Source organism: Vanacampus margaritifer, unplaced genomic scaffold (assembly GCF_051991255.1).
Source record: "Vanacampus margaritifer isolate UIUO_Vmar unplaced genomic scaffold, RoL_Vmar_1.0 HiC_scaffold_33, whole genome shotgun sequence".
NCBI classification, from domain to species: domain Eukaryota; kingdom Metazoa; phylum Chordata; class Actinopteri; order Syngnathiformes; family Syngnathidae; genus Vanacampus; species Vanacampus margaritifer.
In genome coordinates, this window is record NW_027520743.1 from 77,501 (window position 1) to 93,000 (window position 15,500).

A 15,500-nucleotide genomic window follows, 5' to 3' on the forward strand; every position below is an offset into this window, starting at 1 on the left:
CTAGGGTTTTACATTAGGGTTAGGGATTCAAACTAGGGTTTTACGTTAGGGTTAGGGTTTCAAACTAGGGTTTTACGTTAGGGTTAGTGTTTCAAACTAGGGTTTAAAATTAAGGTTAGGGTTTCAAACTAGGGTTTTACATTAGGGTTAATGCTTCAAACTAGGGTTTTACATTAGGGTTAGGGTTTCAAACTAGGGTTTTACATTAGGGTTAGGGTTACAAACTAGGGTTTTACATTAGGGTTCGGGTTTCAAACTAGGGTTTTACGTTAGGGTTAGGGTTTCAAACTAGGGTTTAACATTAGGGTTAGGGTTTCAAACTAGGGTTTTACATTAGGGTTAGGGTTACAAACTAGGGTTTTACATTAGGGTTAGGGTTTCAAACAAGGGTTTTGCATTAGGGTTAGGGTTTCAAACTAGGGTTTCAAATTAGGGTTAGGATTTCAAACTAGTGTTTTATATTAGGGTTAGGGTTTCAAACTAGGGTTTCAAATTATGGTTACGGTTTCAAACTAGGGTTTTACATTAGGGTTAGTGTTTCAAACTAGGGTTTCAAATTAGCGTTACGGTTTCAAACTAGGGTTTTACATTAGGGTTAGGGATTCAAACTAGGGTTTTACGTTAGAGTTAGGGTTTCAAACTCGTGTTTCAAATTAGGATTAGGGTTACAAACTAGGGTTTTACATTAGGGTTAGGGTTTCAAACTAGGGTTTTACGTTAGGGTTAGGGTTTCAAATTAGGGTTTTACATTAGGGTTAGGGTTTCAAACTAGGGTTTTACGTTAGGGTTAGGGTTTCAAACTAGGGTTTAACATTAGTGTTAGGGTTTCAAACTAGGGTTTTATATAAGGGTTAATGCTTCAAACTAGGGTTTTACATTAGGGTTAGGGTTTCAAACTAGGGTTTTACATTAGGGTTAGGGTTTCAAACTAGGGTTTTACATTAGGGTTAGGGTTACAAACTAGGGTTTTACATTAGGGTTAGGGTTTCAAACTAGGGTTTTGCATTAGGGTTAGGGTTTCAAACTAGGGTTTCAAATTAGGGATAGGGTTTCAAACTAGGGTTTATCATTAGGGTTAGGGTTTCAAACTAGGGTTTTACATTAGGGTTAGGGTTTCAAACTAGGGTTTTACATTAGGGTTAGGGTTACAAACTAGAGTTTTACATTAGGGTTAGGGTTTCAAACTTATGTTTTACATTAGAGTTAGGGTTTCAAACAGGGGGTTCAAATTAGGGTTAGGTTTTCAAACTAGGGTTTCAAATTAGGGTTAGGGTTTCAAACTAGGGTTTAACATTAGGGTTAGGGTTTCAAACTAGGGTTTCAAATTAGGGTTAGGGTTACAAACAAGGGGTTTTACATTAGGGTTAGGGTTTCAAACTAGGGTTTAACATTAGGGTTAGGGTTTCAAACTAGGAATTTACATTAGGGTTAGGGTTACAAACTAGGGTTTTTATATTAGGGTTAGGGTTACAAATTAGGGTTTAACATTAGGGTTAGGGTTGCAAACTAGGGTTTTACATTAGGGTTTGGGTTTCAAACTAGGGTTTTACATTAGGGTTAGGGTTTCAAACTAGTGTTTTACATTAGGGTTAGGTTTTCAAATTAGGGTTTCAAATTAGGGTTACGGTTTCAAACTAGGGTTTTACATTAGGGTTAGGGATTCAAACTAGGGTTTTACGTTAGGGTTAGGGTTTCAAACTAGGGTTTTACGTTAGGGTTAGTGTTTCAAACTAGGGTTTAAAATTAGGGTTAGGGTTTCAAACTAGGGTTTTACATTAGGGTTAATGCTTCAAACTAGGGTTTTACATTAGGGTTAGGGTTTCAAACTAGGGTTTTACATTAGGGTTAGGGTTACAAACTAGGGTTTTACATTAGGGTTCGGGTTTCAAACTAGGGTTTTACGTTAGGGTTAGGGTTTCAAACTAGGGTTTAACATTAGGGTTAGGGTTTCAAACTAGGGTTTTACATTAGGGTTAATGCTTCAAACTAGGGTTTTACATTAGGGTTAGGGTTTCAAACTAGGGTTTTACATTAGGGTTAGGGTTACAAACTAGGGTTTTACATTAGGGTTAGGGTTTCAAACAAGGGTTTTGCATTAGGGTTAGGGTTTCAAACTAGGGTTTCAAATTAGGGTTAGGATTTCAAACTAGTGTTTTACATTAGGGTTAGGGTTTCAAACTAGGGTTTCAAATTATGGTTACGGTTTCAAACTAGGTTTTTACATTAGGGTTAGTGTTTCAAACTAGGGTTTCAAATTAGCGTTACGGTTTCAAACTAGGGTTTTACATTAGGGTTAGGGATTCAAACTAGGGTTTTACGTTAGGGTTAGGGTTTCAAACTCGGGTTTCAAATTAGGATTAGGGTTACAAACTAGGGTTTTACATTAGGGTTAGGGTTTCAAACTAGGGTTTTACGTTAGGGTTAGGGTTTCAAATAAGGGTTTTACATTAGGGTTAGGGTTTCAAACTAGGGTTTTACGTTAGGGTTAGGGTTTCAAACTAGGGTTTAACATTAGTGTTAGGGTTTCAAACTAGGGTTTTACATTAGGGTTAGGGTTACAAACTAGGGTTTTACATTAGGGTTAGGGTTTCAAACTAGGGTTTTGCATTAGGGTTAGGGTTTCAAACTAGGGTTTCAAATTAGGGATAGAGTTTCAAACTAGGGTTTATCATTAGGGTTAGGGTTTCAAACTAGGGTTTTACATTAGGGTTAGGGTTTCAAACTAGGGTTTTACATTAGGGTTAGGGTTACAAACTAGAGTTTTACATTAGGGTTAGGGTTTCAAACTTATGTTTTACATTAGAGTTAGGGTTTCAAACAGGGGGTTCAAATGAGGGTTGGGGTTTCAAATTAGGGTTACGGTTTCAAACTAGGGTTTTACATTAGGGTTAGTGTTTCAAACTAGGGTTTCAAATTAGGGTTACGGTTTCAAACTAGGGTTTTACATTAGGGTTAGGGATTCAAACTAGGGTTTTACGTTAGGGTTAGGGTTTCAAACTAGGGTTTTACGTTAGGGTTAGTGTTTCAAACTAGGGTTTAAAATTAGGGTTAGGGTTTCAAACTAGGGTTTTACATTAGGGTTAATGCTTCAAACTAGGGTTTTACATTAGGGTTAGGGTTTCAAACTAGGGTTTTACATTAGGGTTAGGGTTACAAACTAGGGTTTTACATTAGGGTTCGGGTTTCAAACTAGGGTTTTACGTTAGGGTTAGGGTTTCAAACTAGGGTTTAACATTAGGGTTAGGGTTTCAAACTAGGGTTTTACATTAGGGTTAGGGTTACAAACTAGGGTTTTACATTAGGGTTCGGGTTTCAAACTAGGGTTTTACGTTAGGGTTAGGGTTTCAAACTAGGGTTTAACATTAGGGTTAGGGTTTCAAACTAGGGTTTTACATTAGGGTTAATGCTTCAAACTAGGGTTTTACATTAGGGTTAGGGTTTCAAACTAGGGTTTTACATTAGGGTTAGGGTTACAAACTAGGGTTTTACATTAGGGTTAGGGTTTCAAACAAGGGTTTTGCATTTGGGTTAGGGTTTCAAACTAGGGTTTCAAATTAGGGTTAGGGTTTCAAACTAGGGTTTTACATTAGGGTTAGGGTTTCAAACTAGGGTTTTACATTAGGGTTAGGGTTACAAACTAGGGTTTCAAATTAGCGTTACGGTTTCAAACTAGGGTTTTACATTAGGGTTAGGGATTCAAACTAGGGTTTTACGTTAGGGTTAGGGTTTCAAACTCGGGTTTCAAATTAGGATTAGGGTTACAAACTAGGGTTTTACATTAGGGTTAGGGTTTCAAACTAGGGTTTTACGTTAGGGTTAGGGTTTCAAATTAGGGTTTTACATTAGGGTTAGGGTTTCAAACTAGGGTTTTACGTTAGGGTTAGGGTTTCAAACTAGGGTTTAACATTAGTGTTAGGGTTTCAAACTAGGGTTTTACATTAGGGTTAGGGTTACAAACTAGGGTTTTACATTAGGGTTAGGGTTTCAAACTAGGGTTTTGCATTAGGGTTAGGGTTTCAAACTAGGGTTTCAAATTAGGGATAGGGTTTCAAACTAGGGTTTATCATTAGGGTTAGGGTTTCAAACTAGGGTTTTACATTAGGTTTAGGGATTCAAACTAGGGTTTTACATTAGGGTTAGGGTTACAAACTAGAGTTTTACATTAGGGTTAGGGTTTCAAACTTATGTTTTACATTAGAGTTAGGGTTTCAAACAGGGGGTTCAAATTAGGGTTGGGGTTTCAAATTAGGGTTTCAAATTAGGGTTACGGTTTCAAACTAGGGTTTTACATTAGGGTTAGTGTTTCAAACTAGGGTTTCAAATTAGGGTTACGGTTTCAAACTAGGGTTTTACATTAGGGTTAGGGATTTAAACTAGGGTTTTACGTTAGGGTTAGGTTTTCAAACTAGGGTTTTACGTTAGGGTTAGTGTTTCAAACTAGGGTTTAAAATTAGGGTTAGGGTTTCAAACTAGGGTTTTACATTAGGGTTAGGGTTTCAAACTAGGGTTTTACATTAGGGTTAGGGTTACAAACTAGGGTTTCAAATTAGCGTTACGGTTTCAAACTAGGGTTTTACATTAGGGTTAGAGATTCAAAATAGGGTTTTACGTTAGGGTTAGGGTTTCAAACTCGGGTTTCAAATTAGGGTTAGGGTTACAAACTAGGGTTTTACATTAGGGTTAGGGTTTCAAACTAGGGTTTTACGTTAGGGTTAGGGTTTCAAACTAGGGTTTAACATTAGGGTTAGGGTTTCAAACTAGGGTTTTACAATAGGGTTAATGCTTCAAACTAGGGTTTTACATTAGGGTTAGGGTTACAAACTAGGGTTTTACATTAGGGTTAGGGTTTCATACAAGGGTTTTATATTAGGGTGAGGGTTTCAAACTAGGGTTTCAAATTAGGGTTACGGTTTTAAACTAGGGTTTTACATTAGGGTTAGGGATTCAAACTAGGGTTTTACGTTAGGGTTAGGGTTTCAAACTAGGGTTTTACGTTAGGGTTAGTGTTTCAAACTATGGTTTATCATTAGGGTTAGGGTTTCAAACTAGGGTTTTACATTAGGGTTAGGGTTTCAAACTAGGGTTTTACATTAGGGTTAGGGTTACAAACTAGGGTTTTACATTAGGGTTAGGGTTTCAAACTAGGGTTTTACATTAGGGTTAGGGTTACAAACTAGGGTTTCAAATTAGGGTTACGGTTTCAAACTAGGGTTTTACGTTAGGGTTTTACATTAGGGTTAGGGATTCAAACTAGGGTTTTGCATTAGGGTTAGGGTTTCAAACTAAGTTTTCAAATTAGGGTTAGTGTTTCAAACTATGGTTTATCATTAGGGTTAGGGTTTCAAACTAGGGTTTTACATTAGGGTTAGGGTTTCAAACTAGGGTTTTACATTAGGGTTAGGGTTACAAACTAGGGTTTTACATTAGGGTTAGGGTTACAAACTAGGGTTTCAAATTAGGGTTACGGTTTCAAACTAGGGTTTTACATTAGGGTTAGTGTTTCAAACTTGGGTTTCAAATTAGCGTTACGGTTTCAAACTAGGGTTTTACATTAGGGTTAGGGATTCAAACTAGGGTTTTACGTTAGGGTTAGGGTTTCAAACTCGGGTTTCAAATTAGGGTTAGGGTTACAAACTAGGGTTTTACATTAGGGTTAGGGTTTCAAACTAGGGTTTTACGTTAGGGTTAGGGTTTCAAACTAGGGTTAACATTAGGGTTAGGGTTTCAAACTAGGGTTTTACAATAGGGTTAATGCTTCAAACTAGGGTTTTACATTAGGGTTAGGGTTTCAAACTAGGGTTTTACATTAGGGTTAGGGTTTCAAACTAGGGTTTTACATTAGGGTTAGGGTTACAAACTAGGGTTTTACATTAGGGTTAGGGTTTCATACAAGGGTTTTATATTAGGGTGAGGGTTTCAAACTAGGGTTTCAAATAAGGGTTAGGGTTTCAAACTAGGGTTTATCATTAGGGTTAGGTTTTAAAACTAGGGATTTACATTAGGGTTAGTGTTTCAAACTAGCGTTTCAAATTAGGGTTACGTTTCAAACTAGGGTTTTACATTAGGGTTAGGGATTCAAACTAGGGTTTTACGTTAGGGTTAGGGTTTCAAACTAGGGTTTTACGTTAGGGTTAGTGTTTCAAACCAGGGTTTAAAATTAGGGTTAGGGTTTCAAACTAGGGTTTTACATTAGGGTTAATGCTTCAAACTAGGGTTTTACATTAGGGTTAGGGTTTCAAACTAGGGTTTTACATTAGGGTAAGGGTTACAAACTAGGGTTTTACATTAGGGTTCGGGTTTCAAACTAGGGTTTTACGTTAGGGGTAGGGTTTCAAAGTAGGGTTTAACATTAGGGTTAGGGTTTCAAACTAGGGTTTTACATTAGGGTTAATGCTTCAAACTAGGGTTTTACATTAGGGTTAGGGTTTCAAACTAGGGTTTTACATTAGGGTTAGGGTTACAAACTAGGGTTTTACATTAGGGTTAGGGTTTCAAACAAGGGTTTTGCATTAGGGTTAGGGTTTCAAACTAGGGTTTTACATTAGGGTTAATGCTTCAAACTAGGGTTTTACATTAGGGTTAGGGTTTCAAACTAGGGTTTTACATTAGGGTTAGGGTTACAAACTAGGGTTTTACATTAGGGTTAGGGTTTCAAACAAGGGTTTTGCATTAGGGTTAGGGTTTCAAACTAGGGTTTCAAATTAGGGTTAGGATTTCAAACTAGTGTTTTATATTAGGGTTAGGGTTTCAAACTAGGGTTTCAAATTATGGTTACGGTTTCAAACTAGGGTTTTACATTAGGGTTAATGCTTCAAACTAGGGTTTTACATTAAGGTTAGGGTTTCAAACTAGGGTTTTACATTAGAGTTAGGGTTTAAAACTAGGGTTTTACATTAGGGTTAGAGTTTCAAACTAGGGTTTTACATTAGAGTTAGGGTTTCAATCTAGGGTTTTACATTAGGGTTAGGGTTTCAAACTAGGGTTTTGCATTAGGGTTAGGGTTTCAAACTAGGGTTTCAAATTAGGGATAGGCTTTCAAACTAGTGTTTTAAATTAGGGTTAGGGTTTCAAACTAGGGTTTCAAATTAGGGTTACGGTTTCAAACTAGTGTTTTACATTAGGGTTAGTGTTTCAAACTAGGGTTTCAAATTAGCGTTACGGTTTCAAACTAGGGTTTTACATTAGGGTTAGGGATTCAAACTAGGGTTTTACGTTAGGGTTTTACATTAGGGTTAGGGATTCAAACTAGGGTTTTGCATTAGGGTTAGGGTTTCAAACTAAGGTTTCAAATTAGGGTTAGTGTTTCAAACTATGGTTTATCATTAGGGTTAGGGTTTCAAACTAGGGTTTTACATTAGGGTTAGTGTTTCAAACTAGGGTTTCAAATTAGCGTTATGGTTTCAAACTAGGGTTTTACATTAGGGTTAGGGATTCAAACTAGGGTTTTACGTTAGGGTTAGGGTTTCAAACTCGGGTTTCAAATTAGGGTTAGGGTTACAAACTAGGGTTTTACATTAGGGTTAGGGTTTCAAACTAGGGTTTTACGTTAGGGTTAGGGTTTCAAACTAGGGTTAAACATTAGGGTTAGGGTTTCAAACTAGGGTTTTACAATAGGGTTAATGCTTCAAACTAGGGTTTTACATTAGGGTTAGGGTTTCAAACTAGGGTTTTACATTAGGGTTAGGGTTTCAAACTAGGGTTTTACATTAGGGTTAGGGTTACAAACTAGGGTTTTACATTAGGGTTAGGGTTTCATACAAGGGTTTTATATTAGGGTGAGGGTTTCAAACTAGGGTTTCAAATTAGGGTTAGGGTTTCAAACTAGGGTTTTACGTTAGGGTTAGTGTTTCAAACTAGGGTTTAAAATTAGGGTTAGGGTTTCAAACTAGGGTTTTACATTAGGGTTAATGCTTCAAACTAGGGTTTTACATTAGGGTTAGGGTTTCAAACTAGGGTTTTACATTAGGGTTAGGGTTACAAACTAGGGTTTTACATTAGGGTTCGGGTTTCAAACTAGGGTTTTACGTTAGGGTTAGGGTTTCAAACTAGGGTTTAACATTAGGGTTAGGGTTTCAAACTAGGGTTTTACATTAGGGTTAATGCTTCAAACTAGGGTTTTACATTAGGGTTAGGGTTTCAAACTAGGGTTTTACATTAGGGTTAGGGTTACAAACTAGGGTTTTACATTAGGGTTAGGGTTTCAAACAAGGGTTTTGCATTAGGGTTAGGGTTACAAACTAGGGTTTCAAATTAGGGTTAGGATTTCAAACTAGTGTTTTATATTAGGGTTAGGGTTTCAAACTAGGGTTTCAAATTATGGTTACGGTTTCAAACTAGGGTATTACATTAGGGTTAATGCTTCAAATTAGGGTTTTACATTAGGGTTAGGGTTTCAAACTAGGGTTTTACATTAGAGTTAGGGTTTCAAACTAGGGTTTTACATTAGGGTTAGGGTTTCAAACTAGGGTTTTACATTAGAGTTAGGGTTTCAAAATAGGGTTTTACATTAGGGTTAGGGTTTCAAACTAGGGTTTTGCATTAGGGTTAGGGTTTCAAACTAGGGTTTCAAATTAGGGTTAGGCTTTCAAACTAGTGTTTTACTTTAGGGTTAGGGTTTCAAACTAGGGTTTCATATTAGGGTTACGGTTTCAAACTAGGGTTTTACATTAGGGTTAGTGTTTCAAACTAGGGTTTCAAATTAGCGTTACGGTTTCAAACTAGGGTTTTACATTAGGGTTAGGGATTCAAACTAGGGTTTTGCATTAGGGTTAGGGTTTCAAACTAAGGTTTCAAATTAGGGTTAGTGTTTCAAACTATGGTTTATCATTAGGGTTAGGGTTTCAAACTAGGGTTTTACATTAGGGTTAGGGTTTCAAAATAGGGTTTTACATTAGGGTTAGGGTTACAAACTAGGGTTTTACATTAGGGTTAGGGTTTCAAACTAGGGTTTTACATTAGGGTTAGGGTTACAAACTAGGGTTTCAAATTAGGGTTACGGTTTCAAACTAGGGTTTTACATTAGGGTTAGTGTTTCAAACTAGGGTTTCAAATTAGCGTTACGGTTTCAAACTAGGGTTTTACATTAGGGTTAGGGATTCAAACCAGGGTTTCAAATTAGCGTTATGGTTTCAAACTAGGGTTTTACATTAGGGTTAGGGATTCAAACTAGGGTTTTACGTTAGGGTTAGGGTTTCAAACTCGGGTTTCAAATTAGGGTTAGGGTTACAAACTAGGGTTTTACATTAGGGTTAGGGTTTCAAACTAGGGTTTTACGTTAGGGTTAGTGTTTCAAACTAGGGTTTCAAATTAGCGTTATGGTTTCAAACTAGGGTTTTACATTAGGGTTAGGGATTCAAACTAGGGTTTTACGTTAGGGTTAGGGTTTCAAACTCGGGTTTCAAATTAGGGTTAGGGTTACAAACTAGGGTTTTACATTAGGGTTAGGGTTTCAAACTAGGGTTTTACGTTAGGGTTAGGGTTTCAAACTAGGGTTAAACATTAGGGTTAGGGTTTCAAACTAGGGTTTTACAATAGGGTTAATGCTTCAAACTAGGGTTTTACATTAGGGTTAGGGTTTCAAACTAGGGTTTAACATTAGGGTTAATGCTTCAAACTAGTGTTTTACATTAGGGTTAGGGTTTCAAACTAGGGTTTTACATTAGGGTTAGGGTTACAAACTAGGGTTTTACATTAGGGTTAGGGTTTCAAACAAGGGTTTTGCATTAGGGTTAGGGTTTCAAACTAGGGTTTCAAATTAGGGTTAGGATTTCAAACTAGTGTTTTATATTAGGGTTAGGGTTTCAAACTAGGGTTTCAAATTATGGTTACGGTTTCAAACTAGGGTTTTACATTAGGGTTAATGCTTCAAATTAGGGTTTTACATTAGGGTTAGGGTTTCAAACTAGGGTTTTACATTAGAGTTAGGGTTTCAAACTAGGGTTTTACATTAGGGTTAGGGTTTCAAACTAGGGTTTTGCATTAGGGTTAGGGTTTCAAACTAGGGTTTCAAATTAGGGTTAGGCTTTCAAACTAGTGTTTTACATTAGGGTTAGGGTTTCAAACTAGGGTTTCATATTAGGGTTACGGTTTCAAACTAGGGTTTTACATTAGGGTTAGTGTTTCAAACTAGGGTTTCAAATTAGCGTTACGGTTTCAAACTAGGGTTTTACTTTATGGTTAGGGATTCAAACTAGGGTTTTACGTTAGGGTTTTACATTAGGGTTAGGGATTCAAACTAGGGTTTTGCATTAGGGTTAGGGTTTCAAACTAGGGTTTTACATTAGGGTTAGGGTTACAAACTAGGGTTTTACATTAGGGTTAGGGTTACAAACTAGGGTTTCAAATTAGGGTTACGGTTTCAAACTAGGGTTTTACATTAGGGTTAGTGTTTCAAACTAGGGTTTCAAATTAGCGTTACGGTTTCAAACTAGGGTTTTACATTAGGGTTAGGGATTCAAACTAGGGTTTTACGTTAGGTTTAGGGTTTCAAACTCGGGTTTCAAATTAGGGTTAGGGTTACAAACTAGGGTTTTACATTAGGGTTAGGGTTTCAAACTAGGGTTTTACGTTAGGGTTAGGGTTTCAAACTAGGGTTAAACATTAGGGTTAGGGTTTCAAACTAGGGTTTTACAATAGGGTTAATGCTTCAAACTAGGGTTTTACATTAGGGTTAGTGTTTCAAACTAGGGTTTTACATTAGGGTTAGGGTTTCAAACTAGGGTTTTACATTAGGGTTAGGGTTACAAACTAGGGTTTTACATTAGGGTTAGGGTTTCATACAAGGGTCTTATATTAGGGTGAGGGTTTCAAACTAGGGTTTCAAATTAGGGTTAGGGTTTCAAACTAGGGTTTATCATTAGGGTTAGGGTTTCAAACTAGGGATTTACATTAGGGTTAGTGTTTCAAACTAGCGTTTCAAATTAGGGTTACGTTTCAAACTAGGGTTTTACATTAGGGTTAGGGATTCAAACTAGGGTTTTACGTTAGGGTTAGGGTTTCAAACTAGGGTTTTACGTTAGGGTTAGTGTTTCAAACTAGGGTTTAAAATTAGGTTTAGGGTTTCAAACTAGGGTTTTACATTAGGGTTAATGCTTCAAACTAGGGTTTTACATTAGGGTTAGGGTTTCAAACTAGGGTTTTACATTAGGGTTAGGGTTACAAACTAGGGTTTTACATTAGGGTTCGGGTTTCAAACTAGGGTTTTACGTTAGGGGTAGGGTTTCAAAGTAGGGTTTAACATTAGGGTTAGGGTTTCAAACTAGGGTTTTACATTAGGGTTAATGCTTCAAACTAGGGTTTTACATTAGGGTTAGGGTTTCAAACTAGGGTTTTACATTAGGGTTAGGGTTACAAACTAGGGTTTTACATTAGGGTTAGGGTTTCAAACAAGGGTTTTGCATTAGGGTTAGGGTTTCAAACTAGGGTTTCAAATTAGGGTTAGGATTTCAAACTAGTGTTTTATATTAGGGTTAGGGTTTCAAACTAGGGTTTCAAATTATGGTTACGGTTTCAAACTAGGGTTTTACATTAGGGTTAGTGTTTCAAACTAGGGTTTCAAATTAGCGTTACGGTTTCAAACTAGGGTTTTACATTAGGGTTAGGGATTCAAACTAGGGTTTTACGTTAGAGTTAGGGTTTCAAACTCGTGTTTTAAATTAGGATTAGGGTTACAAACTAGGGTTTTACATTAGGGTTAGGGTTTCAAACTAGGGTTTTACGTTAGGGTTAGGGTTTCAAATTAGGGTTTTACATTAGGGTTAGGGTTTCAAACTAGGGTTTTACGTTAGGGTTAGGGTTTCAAACTAGGGTTTAACATTAGTGTTAGGGTTTCAAACTAGGGTTTTATATTAGGGTTAATGCTTCAAACTAGGGTTTTACATTAGGGTTAGGGTTTCAAACTAGGGTTTTACATTAGGGTTAGGGTTTCAAACTAGGGTTTTACATTAGGGTTAGGGTTACAAACTAGGGTTTTACATTAGGGTTAGGGTTTCAAACTAGGGTTTTGCATTAGGGTTAGGATTTCAAACTAGGGTTTCAAATTAGGGATAGGGTTTCAAACTAGGGTTTATCATTAGGGTTAGGGTTTCAAACTAGGGTTTTACATTAGGGTTAGGGTTTCAAACTAGGGTTTTACATTAGGGTTAGGGTTACAAACTAGAGTTTTACATTAGGGTTAGGGTTTCAAACTTATGTTTTACATTAGAGTTAGGGTTTCAAACAGGGGGTTCAAATTAGGGTTAGGTTTTCAAACTAGGGTTTCAAATTAGGGTTAGGGTTTCAAACTAGGGTTTAACATTAGGGTTAGGGTTTCAAACTAGGGTTTCAAATTAGGGTTAGGGTTACAAACAAGGGGTTTTACATTAGGGTTAGGGTTTCAAACTAGGGTTTAACATTAGGGTTAGGGTTTCAAACTAGGAATTTACATTAGGGTTAGGGTTACAAACTAGGGTTTTTATATTAGGGTTAGGGTTACAAATTAGGGTTTAACATTAGGGTTAGGGTTGCAAACTAGGGTTTTACATTAGGGTTTGGGTTTCAAACTAGGGTTTTACATTAGGGTTAGGGTTACAAACTAGGGTTTTACATTAGGGTTACGGTTTCAAAGTAGGGTTTTGCATTAGGGTTAGGGTTTCAAAGTAGGGTTTCAAATTAGGGTTAGGGTTTCAAACTAGTGTTTTACATTAGGGTTAGGTTTTCAAATTAGGGTTTCAAATTAGGGTTACGGTTTCAAACTAGGGTTTTACATTAGGGTTAGGGATTCAAACTAGGGTTTTACGTTAGGGTTAGGGTTTCAAACTAGGGTTTTACGTTAGGGTTAGTGTTTCAAACTAGGGTTTAAAATTAGGGTTAGGGTTTCAAACTAGGGTTTTACATTAGGGTTAGGGTTACAAACTAGGGTTTTACATTAGGGTTCGGGTTTCAAACTAGGGTTTTACGTTAGGGTTAGGGTTTCAAACTAGGGTTTAACATTAGGGTTAGGGTTTCAAACTAGGGTTTTACATTAGGGTTAATGCTTCAAACTAGGGTTTTACATTAGGGTTAGGGTTTCAAACTAGGGTTTTACATTAGGGTTAGGGTTACAAACTAGGGTTTTACATTAGGGTTAGGGTTTCAAACAAGGGTTTTGCATTAGGGTTAGGGTTTCAAACTAGGGTTTCAAATTAGGGTTAGGATTTCAAACTAGTGTTTTACATTAGGGTTAGGGTTTCAAACTAGGGTTTCAAATTATGGTTACGGTTTTCAAACTAGGTTTTTACATTAGGGTTAGTGTTTCAAACTAGGGTTTCAAATTAGCGTTACGGTTTCAAACTAGGGTTTTACATTAGGGTTAGGGATTCAAACTAGGGTTTTACGTTAGGGTTAGGGTTTCAAACTCGGGTTTCAAATTAGGATTAGGGTTACAAACTAGGGTTTTACATTAGGGTTAGGGTTTCAAACTAGGGTTTTACGTTAGGGTTAGGGTTTCAAATAAGGGTTTTACATTAGGGTTAGGGTTTCAAACTAGGGTTTTACGTTAGGGTTAGGGTTTCAAACTAGGGTTTAACATTAGTGTTAGGGTTTCAAACTAGGGTTTTACATTAGGGTTAGGGTTACAAACTAGGGTTTTACATTAGGGTTAGGGTTTCAAACTAGGGTTTTGCATTAGGGTTAGGGTTTCAAACTAGGGTTTCAAATTAGGGATAGAGTTTCAAACTAGGGTTTATCATTAGGGTTAGGGTTTCAAACTAGGGTTTTACATTAGGGTTAGGGTTTCAAACTAGGGTTTTACATTAGGGTTAGGGTTACAAACTAGAGTTTTACATTAGGGTTAGGGTTTCAAACTTATGTTTTACATTAGAGTTAGGGTTTCAAATTAGGGTTTCAAATTAGGGTTACGGTTTCAAACTAGGGTTTTACATTAGGGTTAGTGTTTCAAACTAGGGTTTCAAATTAGGGTTACGGTTTCAAACTAGGGTTTTACATTAGGGTTAGGGATTCAAACTAGGGTTTTACGTTAGGGTTAGGGTTTCAAACTAGGGTTTTACGTTAGGGTTAGTGTTTCAAACTAGGGTTTAAAATTAGGGTTAGGGTTTCAAACTAGGGTTTTACATTAGGGTTAATGCTTCAAACTAGGGTTTTACATTAGGGTTAGGGTTTCAAACTAGGGTTTTACATTAGGGTTAGGGTTACAAACTAGGGTTTTACATTAGGGTTCGGGTTTCAAACTAGGGTTTTACGTTAGGGTTAGGGTTTCAAACTAGGGTTTAACATTAGGGTTAGGGTTTCAAACTAGGGTTTTACATTAGGGTTAGGGTTACAAACTAGGGTTTTACATTAGGGTTCGGGTTTCAAACTAGGGTTTTACGTTAGGGTTAGGGTTTCAAACTAGGGTTTAACATTAGGGTTAGGGTTTCAAACTAGGGTTTTACATTAGGGTTAATGCTTCAAACTAGGGTTTTACATTAGGGTTAGGGTTTCAAACTAGGGTTTTACATTAGGGTTAGGGTTACAAACTAGGGTTTTACATTAGGGTTAGGGTTTCAAACAAGGGTTTTGCATTAGGGTTAGGGTTTCAAACTAGGGTTTCAAATTAGGGTTAGGATTTCAAACTAGTGTTTTACATTAGGGTTAGGGTTTCAAACTAGGGTTTCAAATTATGGTTACGGTTTCAAACTAGGTTTTTACATTAGGGTTAGTGTTTCAAACTAGGGTTTCAAATTAGCGTTACGGTTTCAAACTAGGGTTTTACATTAGGGTTAGGGTTTCAAACTAGGGTTTCAAATTAGCGTTACGGTTTCAAACTAGGGTTTTACATTAGGGTTAGGGATTCAAACTAGGGTTTTACGTTAGGGTTAGGGTTTCAAACTCGGGTTTCAAATTAGGATTAGGGTTACAAACTAGGGTTTTACATTAGGGTTAGGGTTTCAAACTAGGGTTTTACGTTAGGGTTAGGGTTTCAAATTAGGGTTTTACATTAGGGTTAGGGTTTCAAACTAGGGTTTTACTTTAGGGTTAGGGTTTCAAACTAGGGTTTAACATTAGTGTTAGGGTTTCAAACTAGGGTTTTACATTAGGGTTAGGGTTACAAACTAGGGTTTTACATTAGGGTTAGGGTTTCAAACTAGGGTTTTGCATTAGGGTTAGGGTTTCAAACTAGGGTTTCAAATTAGGGATAGGGTTTCAAACTAGGGTTTATCATTAGGGTTAGGGTTTCAAACTAGGGTTTTACATTAGGTTTAGGGTTTCAAACTAGGGTTTTACATTAGGGTTAGGGTTACAAACTAGAGTTTTACATTAGGGTTAGGGTTTCAAACTTATGTATTACATTAGAGTTAGGGTTTCAAACAGGGGGTTCAAATTAGGGTAGGGGTTTCAAATTAGGGTTTCAAATTAGGGTTACGGTTTCAAACTAGGGTTTTACATTAGGGTTAGTGTTTCAAACTAGGGTTTAAAATTAGGGTTAGGGTTTCAAATTAGGGTTTTACATTAGGGTTAGGGTTTCAAACTAGGGTTTTACATTA